At 33.6% G+C, this 23544-nt stretch overlaps 1 protein-coding gene across 1 annotated transcript in view; it reads right to left on the minus strand.

Annotated features, from left to right (window-relative positions):
- B3GALT1 (beta-1,3-galactosyltransferase 1) overlaps positions 1-23544 on the minus strand; it is a 595978-nt gene that overhangs the window by 414490 nt on the left and 157944 nt on the right. The window contains exon 2 of the mRNA XM_051986229.1: positions 18583-18677. The gene's annotated coding sequence lies outside the window, so the exon portion shown is untranslated. The remainder of the gene's footprint in view (positions 1-18582; positions 18678-23544) is intronic.

A 23544-nucleotide genomic window follows, 5' to 3' on the forward strand; every position in this document is an offset into this window, starting at 1 on the left:
ATTCAATTTTTTTTCACAAGTCTGTCATTTCTAGATTTTTCTAGGATTCTATTAACCTCCCTTGTTTCTTTCTTGTTTATTCTATGATTAGATTTTTCTGCTTCTGAGAGGGGAAGTTTGAGGTTCTCCCACTAGTATAGTTTTGCTGTATATTTCTTCCTGTAACTGGCTTAAAAATCCTTTCTAGGAATTTGACTGCTCTACACCTTGGTGCATATGCATTTAGTATAGTAATTACTTCATTGCTTATAGTACCTTTTTATCAAGATGTATTTTCCTTTTTTATCTCTTTTAGTGAGATCTATTTTTGTTTTTGCTTTTTCTGAGATCAGGGTAGCTACTCTTGCTTTTATTTTTTTACTTAAGCTAAAGCATAATAAAGTCTGTTCCAATCTTTTACCTTTTACATTTTACTCTGTATGTGTCCCTCTATGCCAAATGTGTTCCTTGTAAACAACATATTGGAGGAGTCTATTTTTTTTTTTTATTCCCTCTGCTATTTGTTTCTGTTTTATGGGAGAGTTCATGTTGTGCCACAGTTCTCTTTTCACTCTGACCTTATCAGTGTTTTTCCCCCAATCCTACCCACTACTTTATCTCCTAATACCCTTCCCCCTTCTCTTAGTAGTGTTTTCCCCCACCCCATGCACTACTTTATCCCCTATCAACCCTCCTTCTTCTCTTTGAAGTTTTTTGTAACCCACTCCATCAACAACCTTATCTTCTATCACCCTTCCCTCTTTTCTTACCATTTCCCCAAGTGTTTGTGCCCTCCTTTCTATCCTGCCCCTCCCTTTTCTTTCCTCTTTCTCCTCCTACTTCTTTATAGAGATAGATAAATTTCTATACCCAATTGAATGACTAAGTTATTTCCTCTGAAAGCCCAAATTGATGAAATCAAGCTTCAGACAATGCTCATTCCCACCTCCCACATTCTTTCCCTGGATTGTAATGTCTTTTGCTCCTCTTCATGTGAACTAATTGTCCCATTATACTTTTCCTTTCCTCTTTTTCCAGTACAGACCTTTTTCCACTCCTTTTTCTTTTATGTCATCACATCATAATCTATTCACAACCATGCCCTCTGCCCACATGATGCTCCCCTCTCTCTGTCCCAATGAAAAACAGTTCTCAAGAGTTACAGATATCATTTTCCCTTCTAGGGATGTAAACAATTTAACCTTTAAATAATATTTTTCCCACTGTTTACCTTTCTATGCTTCTCTTGAGTCCTGTGTTTGTAGATTAAATTTTCTGTTTAGTTTTTTTTTCCATAGATATGATTGAAAATCTCTTATTTTATTAAAGCTCCCCTGAAAGATGATGCTGAGTCTTGCTTGTTAGTTAACTCTTGGTTAACCCTAGGTACTTTGCTTTCCAGAATATAGTGTTCTAGACCGTCTGATCCTTTATTGGAGAAGCTAGCAGGTTCTAGGTTATCTTAACAGTTGCTCTTTGATATTTGAATTATTTTTGTCTGGCAGCTTGCAGTACTTTTTGCTTGAGATTGTAGTTCTGAAGTTTTGCAACAATGTTCCTTAAGATTTTCCTTGCAGGATCTCTTTCTGAAGGTGATCAGTGAATTCTTTCAATAAGTATTCCCCCCCTTACTTTCTAGAATATCAAGGCAGTTTTCCTTAATGATGTTTTGTAGAATGCCATCAAGGCTTTTTTTTTTTTTTTTGGTCATGGCCTTCAAATAATAATTTTAAAATTGTTTCTTTTGGAACAATTTACAAATCAGCTGTTTTTCTAAAGACATATTTCACTTTTCTTTCATTTTTTCTTTTTTTTTTTTTTTTTTTTTTAGTTTGTTTGATTCTTGCTTTCTTACCAAGTCATTAGCTTCCATTTATCCTGTTCTAATTTTTAATTTTAGTGTGATTTGGGCTTGAGACCAATTCATATCACTTTTTGAGATTTTTTTCTGTGGACATTTTGTCCTTGTCTGAGTTTGTGTTTTAGTCTTCCCTTTCACTATAGTAGATTTCTATGATCAAGGTTCTTTTCTATTTCTTGCTTATTTTCTTTGCTTTTCTTTTGGTATTTTCTCTTCTTTTATTTTTATGGTTGAGTTCTGCTCCTGTGGTAAAAGTGGCACTGTCCTAGGCTTTCTGTGAAGCTTTAAGCCTTAGCTTTGAGCACAGGGGCTCCTTGTGTTTGCAGGTAACAGCTTTACGTGCTCTTTTCAGAAAACCCAGAGTTTGCTTTCTCAACTGAGACTAGAAGCTGCCCTATAATCTTTTCCTCTACTGAGCCAAGACTGAGGGTCTTAGTTGCTGATTTGCTGTAATTAATAACTTCTCACCAACTTTTCCAGAATCTGAGCTGGGTTGAACATTCTTTTCACCCTGGTGAGACTGATATTTTAAAAAGTTTTTCCAGTCTACCTTGAGCTGGAGAGTCATTTCATTCCATCATTCTCTGATCAGAATCATGGTTTCATGTAGTTTTTGAGGGAAAATGGGAGAGCTCAAGCAGCTTCCTGGTTTTACTTCCCCATCTTCACTGCATCCGAAAAAGTCCCTGACATAATTTTTAGATTGGGATTGGTCAGGAAAAGTGGTGACATTTCATTTTGAAGGTGATTGATGATTAAGATTTCAAAAAACAGAGAGAAAGAGAAAAGGCCTTTGACATAGGGAGAACTCTAAGAACAATGACATTTATGTGGGAGTGCATAAGGCATGTTGAGGAGGCTTTAAGTAATCTAGATGGAGTGAAGGTTTCATGGAAGGTATTTTTGGCGATATGACTGGATACGTAGGTTAGTGTCAAATTATGGTTCCATTTTAATTGTATTTTATATGCAATAAGAATTCATAAGAATTTTTGGAATGGAGGAATGACATGAACAAAACCTAAAATGTAATCCAGATGCTATCAGTAATCTAACCAAAATTTCTCATGATTTTTAAAATCATCTCTTCACCACTGTTATTTTTCTTTTTTTTAATGATCTTTTGGCCAATGATAGTAGGAAGGTGAGGAAGACTATAGGATAGACATAGAGAAGAGATAAAATTCTGGGTGGCAAAAACTTCCACTTGAATTCCAAAACTAATTTAGAATATATACATCTTGAAATACTTATATATTTTCACTGGCCTTTTAAGAATTCTAGAGGCAGCCATTGCTACCAATAGTCCTATTAGTCACATTTAATCACTTCTCTGTTGGTATGACTATATTTGAAGAAGAAGAATATAGTTGGAGTGTATATATTGCTATGACTATAGAATTTGGCCTCTTTACATTTATTTGTCACAATTAAATCAACATTTTAGACTGCAAAATATAAATAACATAGTTAAAATACTACATAACATATGTTTACTGATTTTAACCTAAATGTATATAAAGACTGAAAAATTTAAAATTAATAGATAATTTCAGGTGAAATAGTGCATTTAATTACTTCAAGATAGCTCAGTGGTATTCTTAGACTAATTAATATTATTCTTCTTGTTACAGACATATAAATTAACATTTCTTAATTTTCAACTGGGAAAAAGTGTCTGAAAATTTGGACAGATTAAGCTATTTTGATTTGTATTTCACTTAAAAGATAAATGCCATTAGCTACTTCATAATGTCTTGAGAGTACTTTTCATTTTATTAATAATGATCTAACTTTAAATGATTATGGATTTATGCTACTTATTTGAAACAATAACACTAATTTTACTTCATTTCAAATATTGTTGTTTTGATGATTACTTGATAATGAGATTGACATTAGGAGTTGACCAGATGCATGGATTCTTAAATGGTTGTAACAATAATAATAATGATAAATAAGTAGCTATAATATCATAAGATTGACAAAATATTTTACATGTTACCTCACTGGAAAATGACACATTTTTATAAACCAAACATAGCTATAGATATATCTTACATTCTCATTAATTTTCTTTAGATTTTCAAAAATGTATTCTGAAAAAAATAATAGAGCAAGAAGTTGATCCCAGGTACTATAAATCAAAGAGAGCAGCAAGGTAAAATGATGAATAGAGTGCTGGCTCTGGAATCAGGAAGACCTGAGTTCAAATTTGACCTCAAACACTTACTAGCTATGTGATCTTGAACACATAGTGATTTAACCCAATTTGCCTCAGTTTTTTTTTTTTTTAATCTCAGTCACTCCAGTGTTTCGGCCAAGAAAAGTCCAAGTGAAATTTCAACTGAACAACAATTCTGAATCCAAATCTCATATTTTATTTATTTTAACATATTTATCTCTCATTAACCTCATTTTCCTCAAAAGAGTGACCCAGAGAATTGATGGGACTTGCCCAAGATAACATAGATAGTAAGTGAAAAAGTTGGGTTTCAAAACCAGATTTTATATACATGCATACATACACACAAATATAGCTCACTGTGAAGTTTATTGTTCATGTCCTACTTTTTGTGATTCCTTTTGGAGTTTTCTTGGCATAGATACTGGAGTGGTTTGACAATTTCCTTCTATAGCTCATTTTATAGATAAGGAAACTGAGGCAAAGTAGTAAATATTTGCCCAGGATCATACAGCTAGTAAGTATTTGAGGCTGAATTTAAATTCATCTTCCTGACTCCAGGCTCAATCTCTAGCCATCCTGCCATCTAGCTGCCCTACTGTGAAGTTACTCCTTTAGAAACTTAAGAATTTACTAGTTTCTTGGATCCTTTGATTTTCACTCATTTTGAGTAGTACTTTAGTACAAACATTATATAGTTCCTGCAAGGTGATTGTGACATTGAGTGAATGTTTTTCACAGAAAATTCAACTTATCAAAGAGTAAGTGATTTTTCTAAGCAGCTGAACAACTCAATGGAAGAATAAGGATCTAGACCTGAAAATTCTCTAAATCTCTCACTTCCCAGAATTCAGGCTGCCCACTTTGATGTTGATGATACACATGGGAAGAATGATACTTGAAACTTTCAAAGACATTTTATTAACAGATTTATAGATTTGTGATAAAAGAGAGGACATTTTTAGATGAATATTTGGGAAACAATCTTTCCCCTTAAGCAAAAATGAGGCTGGGGAATCTAATTAACTTATATAATTTTCCCCAAAACAAATAGCTTCATATTATAATTTATTCCTCCTACATTCATGATTTAAAAATTGTTATTGCCCATGCTGGGGGAGGAAATGAAAAAAAAATTAGAATCTTTCTTGCTATAGTTCTTTGAGATCAGCACTTTACAATCAGTAGAACTACTCTGTCATTTTATAGATAAATCAACAGAGGCTCAGAAAGATTAGCAAACTTATCCCAAATCATTCAGGTTAATAAGTAGCAGATCTAGGATTCCTCTGACTCCAAATCAAGAGTTTTCTTTGTATTGTCTATCTACTTTCCCTCTAAAATTTCTATTTTTTATAAAGCGAATTACTTCCAATTTTGTGAAATTGAAGAAAGAGAAGCTATACATTTTTCTATGTTTTTGAGAGGAAAACTTCTGTTCTTGATGATGTAAGATGACTAATTTCTGTCATAAGCTCAGAAATTTCTTCCTATCTAAATACCACTTCTGGTGTCTTCTGATTTTCTCTTAGATATAATCAATTTAAAATAACTTTCCCTTACTTAAGTATATCAATTATTCTTCATCACAGTTCTATCTTTTAAGTCTTTTAATACCAAATATCATTCAGAGCTGCAAGATAGTTATCTAGTTTTTTTTCCCCCCTTCCAAGAAATATAAGCCAACAAGATTTTTTTAATCACTCTCTTGGCTGGCTCTTCCAGAAGAAGATGATTCCCTACCCTCCGCCCTATGCACACAAATAATTTCAACTATAAATTCCATTTTAAAACTTTCTCATTTGAAACATAATATCAATTATATCACATATTAAGTAGTAGAAGAAATGTGGTGTTCTAATTAAAATTTTGCATTTGCTAACAAATTCCACCAAATTAAATGTCAAGTTTAAGGGGGGAAAGGCACTTTAATTAAAAGTAGAAAGAATCTCATCAGAATGTAATTTTAAGAACCACAGATTGCTTTTAATATGAAATAAGAGCAGAAAAATAAAATGAAAGGGCTGATAGAGCAAAAAGAATGTATAAAATCATACAAATCCAATATATCACGTTAGTCTAAATTCTTTGTTGTCCCCATAAGCTTCATGAGGGCAAGGGACATAATGTATTTAAATTTTGTATGTCCCTCATCAACTTAGCACAATGCTCTGTACAAAGTAGATGCATAAGCATGTTTATTGAAAAAACAACTGAATCCTGTATCTGGCAATACTCATAGATAAAAGAGGCAGTTGTCTCTGGTATCATTTCAGGACTTGAGACATAGAATCCTTGTCCCAAAATGAATCTTCCTCCTGCTATCTACACTTGAAATTTTTTTAATAAAATACCCAAGTCTTTAATTTTTCAGTGAGATAGAATGTCTAAAACACAGGGACATAGGACACATTAACTTTGATTTACATTAACTGTGATATCATAGAAATATTGGAATAATAGGTAAGATAAATTAATCCTTCTTGAAAGGTGTAGATGGAAGGGGAAGGAAAGAACTGAAAACTAAAGATGGATGAGGCTGAGAAAGTGTGAAAATACATCCCAGTTCTCTTTTAAGTTTCCTGCCCATTCCATTTATTCTTTATTGCAAAATGTTTCTTTTTGTATCTTCAAGTTTTTATAGGATCACAGATTTTGGAATTGGAGGAGATTTAAGCAGTTACCTAATCCAAACAAATCCAAAAGGAATCTGCACTGTAATAAACTTACTATATGATGCAATTCTTCCCTTTATACACTTTTCTTCTTTGTATCTTCCTCTCCATTTCTTCACTAAAATATTTGATATTCAACGTTCTTAAAAATTGCCTCTTTTTAAAAACTTTTAAAAATTGCCTCTTATGAGCTAGTCATAAAATAAAAATACATTAAAAATAAATTTTAATTCACATATAACTGAGAACCACAACTGACTCTTCTAATTTTACATATCTGAGTTCTAAATGACCTTTATGAGGCTGTTGACAGAAGTGTACTAAGACACTTTTAAAAAGTGTCCAATAAAGGAGATATCAAAGGACATTATCAGAGTTGACAGGCTCCCAGCTTAACTCTACCTTAACAATGTATTTGTGTTAACTTAACTGTTCTCCTGAAACCAGAAAATCCTGTCAGATAGCCCCAAAGCAGGCCTGCTACATTGATTAAATGCCAGATTTGCTGAGTGACTGAAAAAAAAAATCACATCTCAGGTTAAAGAAATCTGTAAGGTGAGTAATATTAGAGTACCTCTTCACCAAAATACAAATACATAAGGCTCATGAATATTGTGAATGCCTTCATATATATCAAATGAAACAAAGAGGTCACAATAAATGAGGAATTAAGAAAAACCTTTAGATTTAGTCATTATGTAGTCATCTGGAGTATTTATTGATAAGGCTCTCCATTACTCCTACCTCTGTACTATCCATCTCCTATTCTTCAAATACATTCACCCCTTAGTTTTGCATCTTAGAAACCCTTGTTTCTTTCTCCCAAGACTCAGCTTAAGTAACATTTTCTACATAGAGTTGTTGTTGATCCTACCAGAGGCTCATTTCCTCTGCCTCATCACCTTGTATCTATTTTTCATAATATACATTCAATACAGACATATTGCCACTCCTGATAGACTACATATATCACTGAAGGCAAGGCACTGTTTCAATTTAGACTCTATCTGATTAGTATAGTGTCCAACATGTGATATGGAAGAGAGCTGTGCTTTACTAGACCTTATATTATATTTCTAAAATCATGTAATCCTGTTTTGCAATCACAATTCATGAAGAAAGCATGAAATATATATGTCCCCAACTAGAAGAAATGGAAGGCTATATTTATGAACTCCCAACCTCCCCAAGATTTGAGGAAAGTCATTTAAAAACTTCATTTGAATATATTTCTTGGACATTTTACCAATAATTTTGTAGATAAATTAGAATGCTATCTTTTAACTTAACTGCACTCATATTATATAAAGCATTTCACTTATATGGAACAAGTATAGAAATATCATTAGTTGTAAATGTACCATCTGTTGTTTGAAATCTGTTTCCCTCCAATATAGCTTCCACTCCCACTTTGCTACTATTCTTTCCAAGTAACTTATGAGTCCTAATGTCAAAATCTAATGATTTTTCCTCTTTCTTTATTTTTCATTCTTATTTGATATTGAATACCACCCCTTTTCTTACTGAAGTCAGATTTCTTGTCATGAAGTGATTCCTTTCTTATTACTCCAAATAGTTCTCTTTTATTCTCTCTACTTACTCATTTTGATTCCTATCCATAAGTGTTTCTCCAGGCTCAGTCTTGACCCTCTGATTCTCTTTTTCTTCTTTCCTTTGGAGAGTTTAACCAGAATTGAGTGCAGGCAAAATTTGTAAGTGGAATTTCTCTGCAGTGACTCATCCATCTCCTTCTTGATTCTCACCAAATGGATTCCCTTCCCATCAAATTTCCTATTCTGCCATTTGTACCACATATGTTATGTTCTTTTTGGCCTATTCTTCTTATTCATTCTTTATATGTAACATATCCTGTTGATACTACTTTTAAAATATTTATTTGTCTGTCTTTGTCTACTGGTTCTTCTTTCCACAATCCTTACTGTTATGAGTTCAAATGTTGGAGTTCTTGTTCTTCTCAAAACACCGCCGGTTTAGCTTAGGGCCCTCCGAATATCTCCAAATCCAAAGGTTCTGTCCGTTAGCCTCTGCCTCTGCTTTCTTCAGCCCCCAACCAGCACAGAGATGGAATGAATCTCTTGTTTCCTTCTCTTGGAGCTCGGCTAGCTTTCTGGTGAGTCTTTCAGACCAGCTTGGTCTCAGTGGGGGTGTGCAGGAGCCCAGCCACCTACCACAGTTGTGTGAGATGAAGATGAATCTGGTTGTCCACTGAACTCTCACTCGTAGCTTTATCCTTTGAAAACTCTTCGTCTGCCACCAGCCAGCCAAGTGGAATATATTCTGCCTTGCCTCGGAAAGAGGGCTTCTGGCATAATTCCGCTGAAATCCGTCAAAGTGCTCTCTGCACCAGAGTCGCTCCTCTCGAGTCCAGCTGAATTCTCCTCTGCGACCAGCCAGCCAAGAGGAAAAATGTATTCTGGAATAGATCTCTCATCACTGGCCTTATATCTGACTCTTCTGAGAGAATGGGATTATGGGTTTTCTCCTATAGTGCTCTCTGGCCCAAAGAGCTTTAAGGGAGGTGTGAACTCTCTTGAAGTTAGAAAGTTTACTTTGTGAAGCTAGCATACTTGTGAACTCCAATGAGTAAAGGTGTGAACACAAGCCTTGTATTAATTAGTTCTACTTAGTACCTTGTTTCAGGTTCTGGCCAAAATCTTCTTGTAAGATTAGATCAACTCTAATTAGTTAGCAGTTAGTAAGGATTCCAACACTTATCATCTCATGCCTTAACTAGTTCAATAGTGTTTTAAAAGACATCCCCTTTTCAGTCTCCCCTCTTGAATATTGCTACCAGATATGAAAAACATTGAACTCATCTTTTCATTCTTTTGCTTAAAAACTCCAATTCTTTATATGATTGAGGATAAATTCCTCATGGCATTTGAATGGCTACCTAGCTTGATTCTGTCATTACACACCAGTACAAAATGCCTTTAATCAGGTTTCTCTGCTCATTCATTCATTTATTCATTTTTTCTAGTAAATATTAATTGAATACATATAGTCTAGGAATCTAAGTATATTTGGGGATACAAATGAAGTATAAGATATGACTTTGCCATTAAAGCTCTAGCTGGGGAATGAAGACAGAACTACATGGAAAGGTAAAAAAGAATTGTTCAGTTGATTAGTCAAATATGACCTTTGGTGACCCAATTTGAGATTTCTTGGCAAAGATACTAAAGTTGTTTGACATTTCTTTCTTCAGATTATTTTATAGATGAGGAAACTGAGGGAAATAAGGTTAAATTGCTTGGCCAGCTTCACATAGCTAATAAGTATCTGGGATCAGAATTGAGCTCAGAAAGATGTGTCATCCTGACTTCCACCCTAGTACTCTATCACCCATCTAGCTTCCCCAAACAACAATATAAGATTTAAATTAAAATTCAAAGATATTAATACAAGATATATTCATTCCATACTCCCTACTTTTCCTTTTCTTACTGATGCCTGGAACATTCATCCATATCATTTCTGGTTATTGAAAAATTGCTTATCCTTTGAAGTCTAGCACAAAATTCAACATCATTTATGAAGGCCTCTCCAACCCTTTTACACTGATCTCTCTCCATCCTCTGAATTCTTCTGGCATTATCTGTCCAATTGTAATATAACGCAGTACTTAATGACATATCACATTTATGCAGAACTAAATTGCTAGGGAAAAGTTTCTTTATAACCATCTTGCTGCATGGGGTTTATGTGACTTGATGTAGTGGAAATGAGTAAATACAAAAGCCAGGGTTTGAATTCAAATCTTCCAGTTCCAAGTCCAGTGATCTTTCCATTATAATATACTGATCTTTTACGGGCAAGAGCCATATGCTATGGACAGAGAGGGAGCACAGTGGATAGAGTGCTAAGCATGGAGTCAGAAATATCTGAGTTCAACTCTGGTCTCATACACTTACAAGTTGTGTGGACATGTCACTTTACCCTGTTTGTCCTAGTTTCCTCATCTGTAAAATGAGCTGGAGAAGGAAATGGCAAACCACTCCAATGTCTTTGCCAAGAAAACCCCAAATAGGTTTAAGAGCTGAACATAGCCAAAAATGATAGAATATCCATCATCTATATTTCTTACATTATGAAATTACTTTAGTAATATACATTGAGGAAGCAAGTATCCAGTCAATTCTTGTGAAATGAATGACTCAGACCAAAGTTTGGGAAGGTATGTGTAAGGCAGAAATAGCCATATTCAAGAAAGACTAAAATGACAAAAGACTAATTTGGACAGCCATTGGAAACACTTCTCTCTTAAATTATCTTCTGATTGCTTCATATTTCTTTCCAAATCAACAAAAGATCCTCAAGGAGCAGAGTAACATCTTCTCAGAGCCACAACTAGAAATTCTTGAGTCTGGGGAAAGCAGTTGGGGAAAAGATAAGACCATGAAGATAGATCTTAGGTTTCAGACCAGAAAGTTTTCTGCTAGGATGAGATAATTGGAGAGATCCCATAAAATGAGTGGAGACAGATGTTATGATAAGAAGACAAACCTTTGTACTGATCAATAACAATTGGAATACTATGAAGCTACTTCTTGGGAGACAACTAATGAGAAATACAGCAACTATTTAGTCTAGTGAGTAGAGAAAATCACATTATGTGTTGTTACTAAATGAAAAACATCTGTTAATATATTATGTCATTTAAATTATTGGGGGTAGCTAGGTGGTACAGTGAATAAGAATGTTGGAACTAAAATCAGGAAGATCTGAGTTCAAATCCTGTCTCTAACACTAACTGTTTGATCTAGGACAAGTCAATTAATCCTATTTTTCTCAGTTTCCTCTTCTGTAAAATGAACTGGAGAATGAAATGGCAAACTATTCTAGTAAATCTGAAATAGGTTACAGAGAGCTCAATATGACTGAACAACAATAAAAATTTAGAATTTTCCTTATTGCTAAGATTAATTGGTTTTACCTCCTGAAGTAGCAGTGCTATCAGTTTCCCCTAAATTTTAGGGTTCTAGTGCTATAGTACTCCTATTTCCCTGTTTTCATTATGGTTCTGTATTTTCTGTGTTTTGTGTTTTCTATAGGGATAATTGATTGAAGTGTCAGGTACAGTGGAAATTTTTTCAATTTGTTCTCTTTCAACCACTTCATCTCATCACAAACTAGGTATTAATACACATAAATTTATAGTTATTATTTTGTTATTAGTGTTAAGTGCAGAGTTCTGGGCCTGGAAGTCAGGAAGACTTGAGTTCAAATTAGCTTCAGACACTTACCACGTGTGTGACCCTTGTCAAATCACTTAATGACAAACTACTCAAGTACCATTGTCAAGAAAATTCCATGCACAGTATTGCCATGATATGTTCCATAGGGTCATGAAGAATGAAATACAACTGAACAACAACAATGTTAACATTAAATTATTAATCATAAGACATAAATAAGGTATTGAACATATGATTTCAAAATAAAAGATAAGACACATGTTGATGCCAAATTTATATTTTTCTGTTCTCTATAAAATTTGTTTTGGTCCTTTTTCTTTTTTCATTCCCAATTTGAATCAAAATAGGAATCACAAAAATGTTCATCCTTTCTTGATTTTGAAAACTTTTTTGCTGTATTTAGTTTCTAACACTGGAGAACAAGGCAAAAACTTTTCAGAGAGGTTCCCCTTTCCCTTCCTGTTTCTTGATTCCATGGCATATAGAGAAATAGAGACATCAATTCTGTTTTATGTCTGGCATTAAACAGCTTTCGAGGACTCAAACTTACCCTGTTACTAGATTAGTATTTACAGTATCTGCATACAACATTTTGAAGGAAATCATTCTTAATTCACCATGCAGTTTTATTTTATTGGTATATATAAAAAAGATGAAAACTTTGACTATCAAAAAGGAATTCAGGATTAGGTGATCATAGTATTCACACATACTTGTGTGAATAACAGCACATACATACAAACACATTATATAATTGTGCTCCCAATAGATATTGCTAGGGGAGAAAGCTGAGACTCTCAATCACATTGCCTCTAAGTAAATATCAAAGAGGATTTTGATTTTCTGGGTAGGAAACATCTATCATTAATCATGTTGATTATTATTAACAATTATCACATTATTATTAATTTTATTGAATAAAAAGATTTGTTATTGTTGTTTAGTCATTTCAATCATATCTAATTCTTCAAGACCCTGTTTTTGATTTTCTTGCCAAAGACATTACAATGGTTTGACATTTCCTTCTCCAGATCATCTAATGGATGAGGAAAAGGAAATTGAGCTAAACAGGGTTAAGTGATTTGCAAAGGTTCACATGACTAGTAAATGTCTGAGCCTCATTTGAACTCATGAGGGTGAATCTTCCTAACTCTAAGGCCAGTACTTTATCACTATGCCCTCTAGTTACCCAAATAAAAGAAGAATAATCTATTTTATTGTTTTTTTCATAAACACCAATAAAACAGATAAGTCTTTGGTAAATCTGATTAGAAAAAAAGAGAGAGGAAAATCAAAGTAGTAGTCTTAAAAATAAAAGAGAGAACTTTCCACCAATGAAGAGAAAATTAGAGAAATAACAAGGAGTTACTTTGCTCAACTTTATGCCAATAAATTTGATAACCTAAATGAAATGGATGACTACCTCCAAAAATATAGACTTCCCAGATTATCAGAGGAGGAAGTAAATTGCTTAAATAGTCCCATTTCAGAAAGAGAAATAGAACAAGCTATTAATCAACTCCCTAAGAAAAAATCCAGGACCAGATGGATTTACATGGGAATTATACCAAACATTTAAAGAACAATTAGCCCCATTGCTATATGAACTATTTGAAAAAATAGGGAATAAGAAGTCCTGCCAAATTCCTTTTATGACACAGACATATACTGATACCTAAACCAGGTAGGTTGAAAACAGAGAAAGAAAATTATAGACCAATCTCCCTAATGAATATTGATGCTAAAATCTTAAATAAGATATTAGCAAAAAGACTACAGAAAATCATCTCCAGGATAATACACCATAATTAAGTAGGATTTATACCAGGAATGCAGGGCTGGGTCAATATTAGGACAATTATCAGTATAATTGGCCATATTAATAACCAAATTAACAAAAACCATATGATCATCTCAATAGATGCAGAAAAAGCATTTGGATAAAATCCATTCCTACTAAAAACACTTGAGAGTATAGGAATAAATGGACTTTTCCTTACAATAATCAGTAGCATCTATTTAAAACTATCAGTAAGCATCATATGTAATGGGGACAAACTGCAACCATTCCTAATAAGATCAGGATTGAAACAAAGTTGCCCACTATCACCATTACTATTCAATATTGTATTAGAAATGCTAGCTTTGGCAATAAGAGTTGAGAAAGAGATTAAAGGAATTAGAGTAAGTAATGAGGAAACCATATTATCACTCTTTGCTGATGATAGGGTGGTATACTTAGAGAACCCCACAGATTCTACTAAAAAGTTATAGGAATTAATCCACACCTTTAGCAAAGTTGGAGCATACAAAATAAACCCACATAAGTCATCAGCATTCTTATATATCACTAACAAAATCCAACAGTTAGAGTTACAAAGAGAAATTCCATTTAAAGTAACTACTGATAGTATAAAATACTTAAGAATCTATCTGCCAAGGGAAAATCAGAAAGTTTATGAGGAAAACTACAAAACCTTTTCTACACAAATTAAGTCTGATCTAACCAATTGGAAAATATTAAATGCTCTTGGATAGGGTGAGCAAAGATAATAAAGATGACAATACTACCTAAACTAATCTATTTATTTAGCGCTATACCAATCAGACTCCCAAAAAACCATTTTAATGACCTAGAAAAAATAACAACAAAGTTCATATGGAAAAACAAAAGGTCAAGAATTTCAAGGGAATTAATGAAAAAAAATCAAATGAAGGTGGCCTAGCTGTACCAGATCTAAAATTATATTATAAAGCAGCAATTATCAAAATCATTTGGTATTGGCTAAAAATTGACTAGTAGATCAGTGGAATAGGTTAGGCTCAAAGGACAAAACAGTCAAGAACTTTAATATTCTAGTGTTTGACAAACCCAAAGACCCCAGCTTTTGGGATAAGAATTCACTGTTTGACAAAAATTACTGGAAAATTGGAAACTAGTATGGCAGAAACTAGGCATTGACCCATACTTAACACAGCACACCAAGATAAGGTCAAATTGGGTTCATGACCTAGGCATAAAGAATGAGATTATAAATAAACCTGTGGAAGAGGAAGGAATTTATGACCAAAGAAGAACTAGAGATCATTATTAATCACAAAATATACAATTTTGATTATATCAAATTGAAAAGTTTTTGTACAAACAAAACTAACGCAGACAAGATTAGAAGGGAAGCAATAAACCGGGAAAATATTTTTACAGTCAAAGGTTCTGATAAAGGCCTCATTTCCAAAATATATAGAGAATTGACTCTAATTTATAAGAAATCAAGCCATTCTGCAATTGATAAATGGTCAAAGGATATGAACAGACAATTCTCAGATGAAGAAACTGAAACTATTTCTAGCCATATGAAAAGATGCTCCAAGTCATTATTAATCAGAGAAATGCAAATTAAGACAACTCTGAGATACCACTACACACCTGTCAGATTGGACAGGGAAAGATAATGCAGAATGTTGGAGGGGATGTGGAAAAACAGGGACACTAATACATTATTGGTGGAATTGTGAATACATCCAGCCATTCTGGAGAGCAATTTGGAACTATGTGCAAAAAGATATCATACTGTGCATATCCTTTGATCCAGCAATGTTATTACTGGGCTTATATCCTAAAGAGATCTTAAAGAAGGGAAAGGGACCTGTATATGTAAGAATGTTTGTGGCAGGTCTCTTTGTAGTGTCCAGAAACTGGAAAATGAGTGGATGCCCATCAGTTGGAGAATGGCTAAATAAATTGTGGTATGTAAATATTATGGAATATTATTGTTTGGTAAAAAATGACCAACAGGATGATTTCAGAAAGGCCTAGAGAGACTTACAGGAACTGATCTGAGTGAAATGAGCAGGATCAGGAGAGACTGATAAGTCTCCTTCCCATTACTCTGGTTTATATTGGCCCAACACGATTCTTACAGAGAAGATTTGAAGTATCCCAACAAATCATAGAATTGTAGAATTAGATTTTAAAGTTAATTTAATTCAACAACAATACTATATGATGATGACTTCTGATGGACTGGCCATCTTCAGCAATGAGATGAACCAAATCAGTTCCAATGGAACAGTAATGAATTGAACCAACTACACCCAGTGAAAGAACTCTGGGAGATGACTAATAACCATTACATAGAATTCCCAAACCCTATATTTTTGTCCGCTTGCATTTTTGATTTCCTTCACAGGCTAATTGTACAACATTTCGGAGTTCAATTCTTTTTGTACAGCAAAATAACTGACATGTTTGGACATGTATACTTATTTTGTATTTAATTTATACTTTAACATATTGAACATGAATTGGTCAACCTGCCATCTGAGGGGGTTGGGGGGAAGGAGGGGAAAAATTGGAACAAAAGGTTTGGCAATTGTCAATACTGTAAAATTACCCATGCATATAACTTGTAAAAAAATTAAAAGAATAATAATCAAACAAAATATAGTAGTTTGTTATAATTAGAATTTTTAGGATTTTACTAAAGGACCAAAGTTGGCTTTCTGTCAAGATAATCCTTATCTTGTCAGCAGGCATCCCACCCATAGCTCTGCTGTCTAAGGCAACTTAGACTCAAGATGTCAAATGCATGTTTGCACTACACACTGACAATTTTCTCAAGTGGAAACAAGCATAAAATATAATTAAAATAAAATAAAAATACAACAAAGCATATATAATGTTCATATGTGGTTTTCAAAGTTAGTATGTGATATGAAGACATTCTCATATAGGGGTTAATGGCACCTCTTTCTACTTGAGTTTGACTTCACTGACCTAGATTATCTGACGTTATAGAAAAGGTATACATTTGGACCAATGTATTTTCACCTGAACTCCATAGACCAGTAATTATTTTAGGAGATTAAATTAGTGTTTAAATTAGACTCACACATCTAAAAAACCTTTGAAGATTGATGTGACTTGAGTTTCTTATGGCCTAAAAGGTCATAAGGCTGATACAGTCTTATTTAAATTGATGGATGAAGTCTTCAGTGATGAAGAGTGAAAGTGGTTTAGGTAGGAAAAAACTATATACAATGACTAATAATGCAAATGCAAATTCTGAATGACATCATATTTCAGATTAAATATATATATATAAAGAAGCCTTAATATGCTATAAGAAATTCTAAAGTCATGTCAGTCTTCAAGCAGCAACATGATATTATGAAAAAAACATCCAACTATAAATCTAATCCTAACTCTGCTACTATTTATGTCATATTGAACAAAACATTTTACTTCTCTGAATTTCAGTTTTCTCATCTGTAAAATGAAGGATTTGCACTAGATCAAAATTTCTTAACTTGGTGTCTCTGAACAGGAATTTAAAATTACATTTGTAATTGCATTGTAATGTAATGTGAAAGACCATATAATTTCTAGATTTAAAAACATCATCCTGAGAAGTTCATAGGTTTTGTCAGAGGTTCAAAAGGGTCCATGACACCAAAAGGCTAAGAAATTCTGAACACTTGGATACTTTTTCCTCTGATTGGAGGGCATAAGGGTGAACCATGGAACTCTTCGAAAGTCTTCCTTAATTGAAGGCTGGAATTGGGCGTCCTGTGCAACCAGCTTTCCCCACTTTCCTTTTCTAATTCTACCTGGTTTCAACTATGTGGAACAAGAATTTTTCTATTTGAAACCCTATGGTTTCTTTCCTTCTTTTTTAGTTTCATTTGGTGTCTGGTCTTCTCTCATTAGAATGTAAGTTCCTTGAGGGCAGAGACTTTCTCTTTTTTATTTCCATTCCCAGCAGTTAGCATAGCGCCTAGCACGTAATAGGCACTTAAAAAATATTCCTGAATTGAATCCCTATAATCATCAGAATTGGACTTTTTTTTTTGGTAAAAGATCAAAATACACAAGGAGCTTGATAAACTTTGTGAACACAAACTATTTTTATTTTTGTCTTTTTATCTCCAGCACATAGCATACTTCTTGATACATTATAGGAACTTAATAAATATCTGTTGGAGAGTGAACAAATAAATGACATTGCACAAATACTTTATCTTTGAATTGGGATGAAGCCATAATGGCATTCTAGGAGAGAAAGGGAAGTCTCTTGATATAATATGAGGACGGGGGACTAACAGCACATGTATTGGTCAATTCTTGCTGTTTAGTCAGTCATACTTGACTCTTTGGAACCTTATCTAGGCTTCTCTTGGCAAAGATATAAAAATAGTTGACTATTTCCTACTCCAATGGATGAAGGTAAAAAGAGGACCACTAACTGGCCCAGGGTCACACAACTAATGAATATTTGAGACTAGACTTGAACTTGTCTTCCTAATTCCAAGCCATCTCTCTGTCCGCTGAGCCATCCACCTGCCTCTGCTATCAATCCTTAGGTGACATCAAGTTTGTAAAATAAATAATATAGAGAGTTTTCATTTTTCTTCAAGAAAACACATCTCTAGATCTCAAATAAACAGAGATATGAGTGCATACAAGGATCATGTCAATTTTAAGAGGCAAAACTGTTGTGAAATATAATATATGAATGTCATAAAATGAATTATTTAATCAAATTTGAAGCACTTTTAATGAATTAGAAAAAATAGAATTAGGTCTTTATTTTACATTTTCATGAATTTCAAAACAACAAGAAACAGATTAGCGTGGAGAAAAAACAACACACAAGCTTTTACCTTCTTATGAGAATTTCTGCTCTTCTCTCAAAGTATAGCTGCCATGTTTTCACTCAATCCCTCTACTCTGAAGCTGATCAATTCTTGAAGTTTTTCTAAAGTAAAGGGAAAAACATAGATATTCTAATAAGAGGCAAAGGCAACAATTAAGAGTTATCTTTCTAGGTCTTCTTTGTGAAATCTCAATGAGTGATTCTGCATTTGAAGATGGTCAGATTCCTTCTTAACCACATGACATAGTTTTCCCTTGGTATCTTCTACCAAACAAAGGAAAAGAAGTTAATCAGGTTTTTTGGACATCTTATTTGTTGGACAATTGGATTTGAGCTACCAATATGATTTATCATCTAGCCACACTCACCTTTGAGACTAATGCACTTTTTTCCCATTATAAAGTCATATTATTTCCAAATTGTCTTCTCCAGGGAAAATTAGGACTTTCCACAATTACTTATTTTCCCTAGACCACAATTTTACACTTTGGTCTCATTAGAAACAGGGAGCATTCCTGCTTAAGAAATAGAAATCTGTTAGGTTTAGACATTCCTGTCTGTGGTTTTACTCAGACTGTTTTATTGCTTTATTGTATTGTGAGATAAAACTAACACATTCTGGTCCCTAATCTCTTGTGCCTATTTTTTCCTCTGATCTAAAAATCCTTTCCAGAGCCCTAAGTACCCCCATCAAGTCTGTAATAATGCTGACCTGGGCCAGTGAAAAACTGCTCTCAGCCAGCATGTTCTGTAAGATGGCTTTCCATCAACACAACATTACAGGCATTCTCCTCTGGAGCTAGCAAAGAAAATAAGCTGGCTTTGGCAGTCAATCATGGACGGCACTAATGCGATGAATCCATTTTTCACAGACTTTACTTGGCAAACATCTTCTCCACAGTCTACAAGCTTAGAAAGTTTTTTCTCCCCTGCTTTTTTGTTTGTTTATTTGGCACGGGCAGGAATAATGGAAATGTTATTGAACAAAAAGTTGGATTTGGAGTTAGAAGACTGTTGAAATTCTCTCTCAAATAGCCAGTCCCTCAGAATCTTGATTTTCTCATCTGTACAATGGGGATAAAATGTTGACACTGCCTCTCAGATATATGTGAATAAAAGTATAAAAATAAGAAGTTTGAATTAAATAAACTTTAAAATCTAATTCTACAATTCTATGATTTGTTGGGATACTTCAAATCTTCTCTGTAAGAATGGTGTTGGGCCAATATAAACCAGAGTAATGGGAAGGAGACTTATCAGGCCTTTTTATTGCACTCTAATTCTTTTGAGGTGTTTTATTTTGTGTACCTTTGGAGTGCAGAAGGCTCAGAGCATGAAGGTGGTTGGTGCAGTACAAACTTAATAATGAGTAAAATTTCTACACATTTGTGAATAAGGAAAGTTAGAAACCAGCTTACCTGGGATGTATGTGTGTTTATATAATCATATGTGTGCTGTATATGCAAAAGACACATACACACACACACATACACATTTTACCAGAGTCTTCCATTTCCCTTTTAAATATTCTTAAGTTCATCAGTAATTTCCACAAAACCTATTACTCTCATCCAAACTTATTTTTAAGAGCTTCTTCATATTTTGAAACGTTTTAAACCATGAAGTCTTTTAAGAAACTTTTGTGTTTATAATTCATCATTGTCTTCCCCAGAACTAGTAAAGATGATGAATTTATGGAGAACAGTTTTTCTCTAACTTGTTCAGAAAGTGATGGGTTTTAAAGATTATGTTAAACTGAATTATGAGCAAAGCAAACTACACTAATTTACTGAACTTCAAGCTAAAATTAACCTGACTTTTACAAACTGAATTATAACCCCAAAAAACTCTAGTGAAATAGTTTTTGCTACAACAAAGTCCATTTGTCTTCTGCAATTAATGAATCAGAATTTGCTTAAATTCTTTAAATTAAACTACAGACATACCTCAGAGATATTGTGGGTTTGGTTTCAGACTACCACAATAAACTGAATATAGCTATAAAATGTCACACAATTTTTTTTAGATTCACAGTGCATATAAAGTTATGTTGACACTATACTATAGTCTATTAAGTGTGCAATAGCATTATGTCTAGCTGAACTAAAAATACTTTATTGCTAAAAAATGCTAAGCATCTTCTGAGCCTTAACCAAATGATAATCTTTTTGCTGGTGAAGGGTATTATATCAATGTTGATGACTGCTGACTGGTCAATATGTAACTGCTGAAGATAGGGTGGCTATAATACAATGAAGTTTGTCACAGAGATTGACTCTTCCTTTCACTCGAACACTTAGAGACCTTTGTAAAATTATTGTCTTAATTCAATATTGTCTTAGGGAATAGGGAGGTCTGAGAAGAAGGAGAAAGATAGGGGGGATGGCAGGTTGGTGAAGAAGTTAGAACATATACAACATTTATTGATAAAGTTAACTGTCTTATATGGGCATGGTTTGCAGCATCACAGAACAATTACAATAACATCATCAAATTTCACTGATCATAGATCACCAAAATAAATATGGAATAATGAAAAAATTTGAAATATTGTGAGAATTCAAAATGTGCCATAGAGATATGATATGCTATTGGAAAAATGGCTCCAATAGACTTGTCTGATACAGAGTACCATAAACTTTCAATCTGTTTTTTTTTAATCACAGTATCTGTGAAACACAGTAAAGTGAAGCATAATATAAAGAGCTATGCCTGCATTTCATTGTTTGAGTCCCCCTTTTAACAAAGCTTAGTTATCTTACAATCTAATGGCAGCTTATATCTATAACTGTCCATGTGGAAAACATGATGTTAAAGGATCCTCCTTCTAGCAAGTCAACTTCATCTGGGAAGACAGGTGCAGATGCTCCTGGTGGCTCTAATGCCAGTGAGGGATTTGATGGCTCTCCTAACAATCAACAGTGTGCATATTAGTTATAACTCCAAGCCCACGGCAGCTGCAATATTCCACATGCAAACAAATTACAATCATAAATGGGGCAATATTCCAGCATGGATAGTTTTCAGATAAATAAATACTTTCACCTATCTTTTTCATGGAGAAATATATACAAATATTTTTTCATCACAAACTGTATAAACCAACATTTTTTTTCTTTAAAAAATAGAATTAACTATTTGTCAAGACAAAAGAGATTTTTCTCACAAGAAGAACCCAAGTAGAGATGGAATGATCATTTGTCAACAGGGAGGATTTCTATGGATAGTTGATCCAAATAGCCTCTAGTGTCTCCTCTTCTAATTCTAAGAGCCCTTGTTTCCAAAAGACCATTATTTCCTTAACTAAAATTTTAGAGAACTCCCAATTTTACTTCAGCCTAAAGAGACACAAATCACTTTCCCCCTCTCTTAGTTTACTAACTTTATTGTCATGAATATTTCACTTCACCAAGAAAAGAGAAAGCAACATAAAAGAAGAAATGAGAAGATAAATGAGATGAAACAAATAGAAAGAAAGAACTACATAAAATAATTTCACTACTAATGAAAATCTTTTTTTTTTTCAGATTAATTCCAAGAGGGTTTTTCTAAAGATTCTTAGTTATACTTTTATGGTAGTGTAGAGTCAAATTCGTATAATTTTAAATGAATGATTTCACACACACACACACACACACACACACACACACACACACACACACATACCGAATGTTAGCCATCTCTAGAGTGAGAGTAGGAGGGAAGAAAAAAAGGAAAAATATTACATGATAACTTTATTATATGTTTGAAAGGAACATTAAGTTATATGTGATAAAAGGTCATTTTATGTATACATACATATACACATATGTATATATATGTATATGATTATGGAGAAAACATGCTAGGAACCATTCTAGGAACTGAAAAACTGACCATGGATTGAGGATGTTTAATTTAAGCTAGAGCAACAGTGGAAAATAATCATTACTTCCAACTAGTCCCCTTAATGACAATTTTAGTCTATGACCTAATAGCATTGGTTTGGAGCAAATTCCAGTAATAGGGGAAAATGCAGGATTTTAAACATAATACTGAGAACTAAAAGAAGAATGCAGACAGTTATCTGAAACACAGGTCCTTTTATGTATTCAAAGAAATCATAATCAGGCTACACTGGTGAGATGTTCACTGTTGTTTGTCACTGTTTGATCATCCATCTAAGCAAATAAAATATCTAGCAGAGATTCTCCCTTTTTCTACTTAGGATTTTCTCCCCCCCACAATAATTCCACATTTCATCACATCTTATTTTAATTTTGTAGATGTCTCTCAAGACAGTATAATTAAAGCAATTCTCTCTAAAGTTATTGCTAATTCCTCCCCTCCCCCCTTTCTACCTTTTCTGCTTATTCATTGGACATAATCCCTTCCACTGACTCTCATTCTATGGTCAGTCTTTGATAGCATTTAGTTTATTTATGTCACATCATTAGAAAGATTATTAGGGAAAGTATAGTTTCTAGTAATAGTTCTAATGAGTACATTTTTAAAAGGATCATATATAGAAAAACAACACACTTTAAGACCCTTTTGCATTTAATTACTTAAAAACATCTACTATGTTCCAGACACTGCATCATACTGTTCAGTCTCCACTAACATCCTACTTTGGTGCCCCATAGTGGCAAAGACTTTGGGTTCTCAAAGATGACACAATTCAAATTAAAACTCTGGTAGATTCTAGGAATCTTTGACTGTGAACAATTTTTAGACTGTTTCTTGAATCCTGAAGCAGTTAAGATCTGAATTGGTGAAGGTCCCCACTTGACAAAAGTTATAGGTAACCACTATATACACTGTATACACTGGAGAACAAAGGTAGGATCAGGTACAGTCCCTATCTTTATGGCACTTAAAGTTTGATGGGTGGCGATAACAATATGCATTATGAAAATATACACTATTACCTACAAAAAGCATTATAGTTTAATACTTTAATGATTCAATAATATAGGTACTTCATTAA

Source organism: Antechinus flavipes, chromosome 3 (assembly GCF_016432865.1).
Source record: "Antechinus flavipes isolate AdamAnt ecotype Samford, QLD, Australia chromosome 3, AdamAnt_v2, whole genome shotgun sequence".
In the NCBI taxonomy this organism is placed as follows: domain Eukaryota; kingdom Metazoa; phylum Chordata; class Mammalia; order Dasyuromorphia; family Dasyuridae; genus Antechinus; species Antechinus flavipes.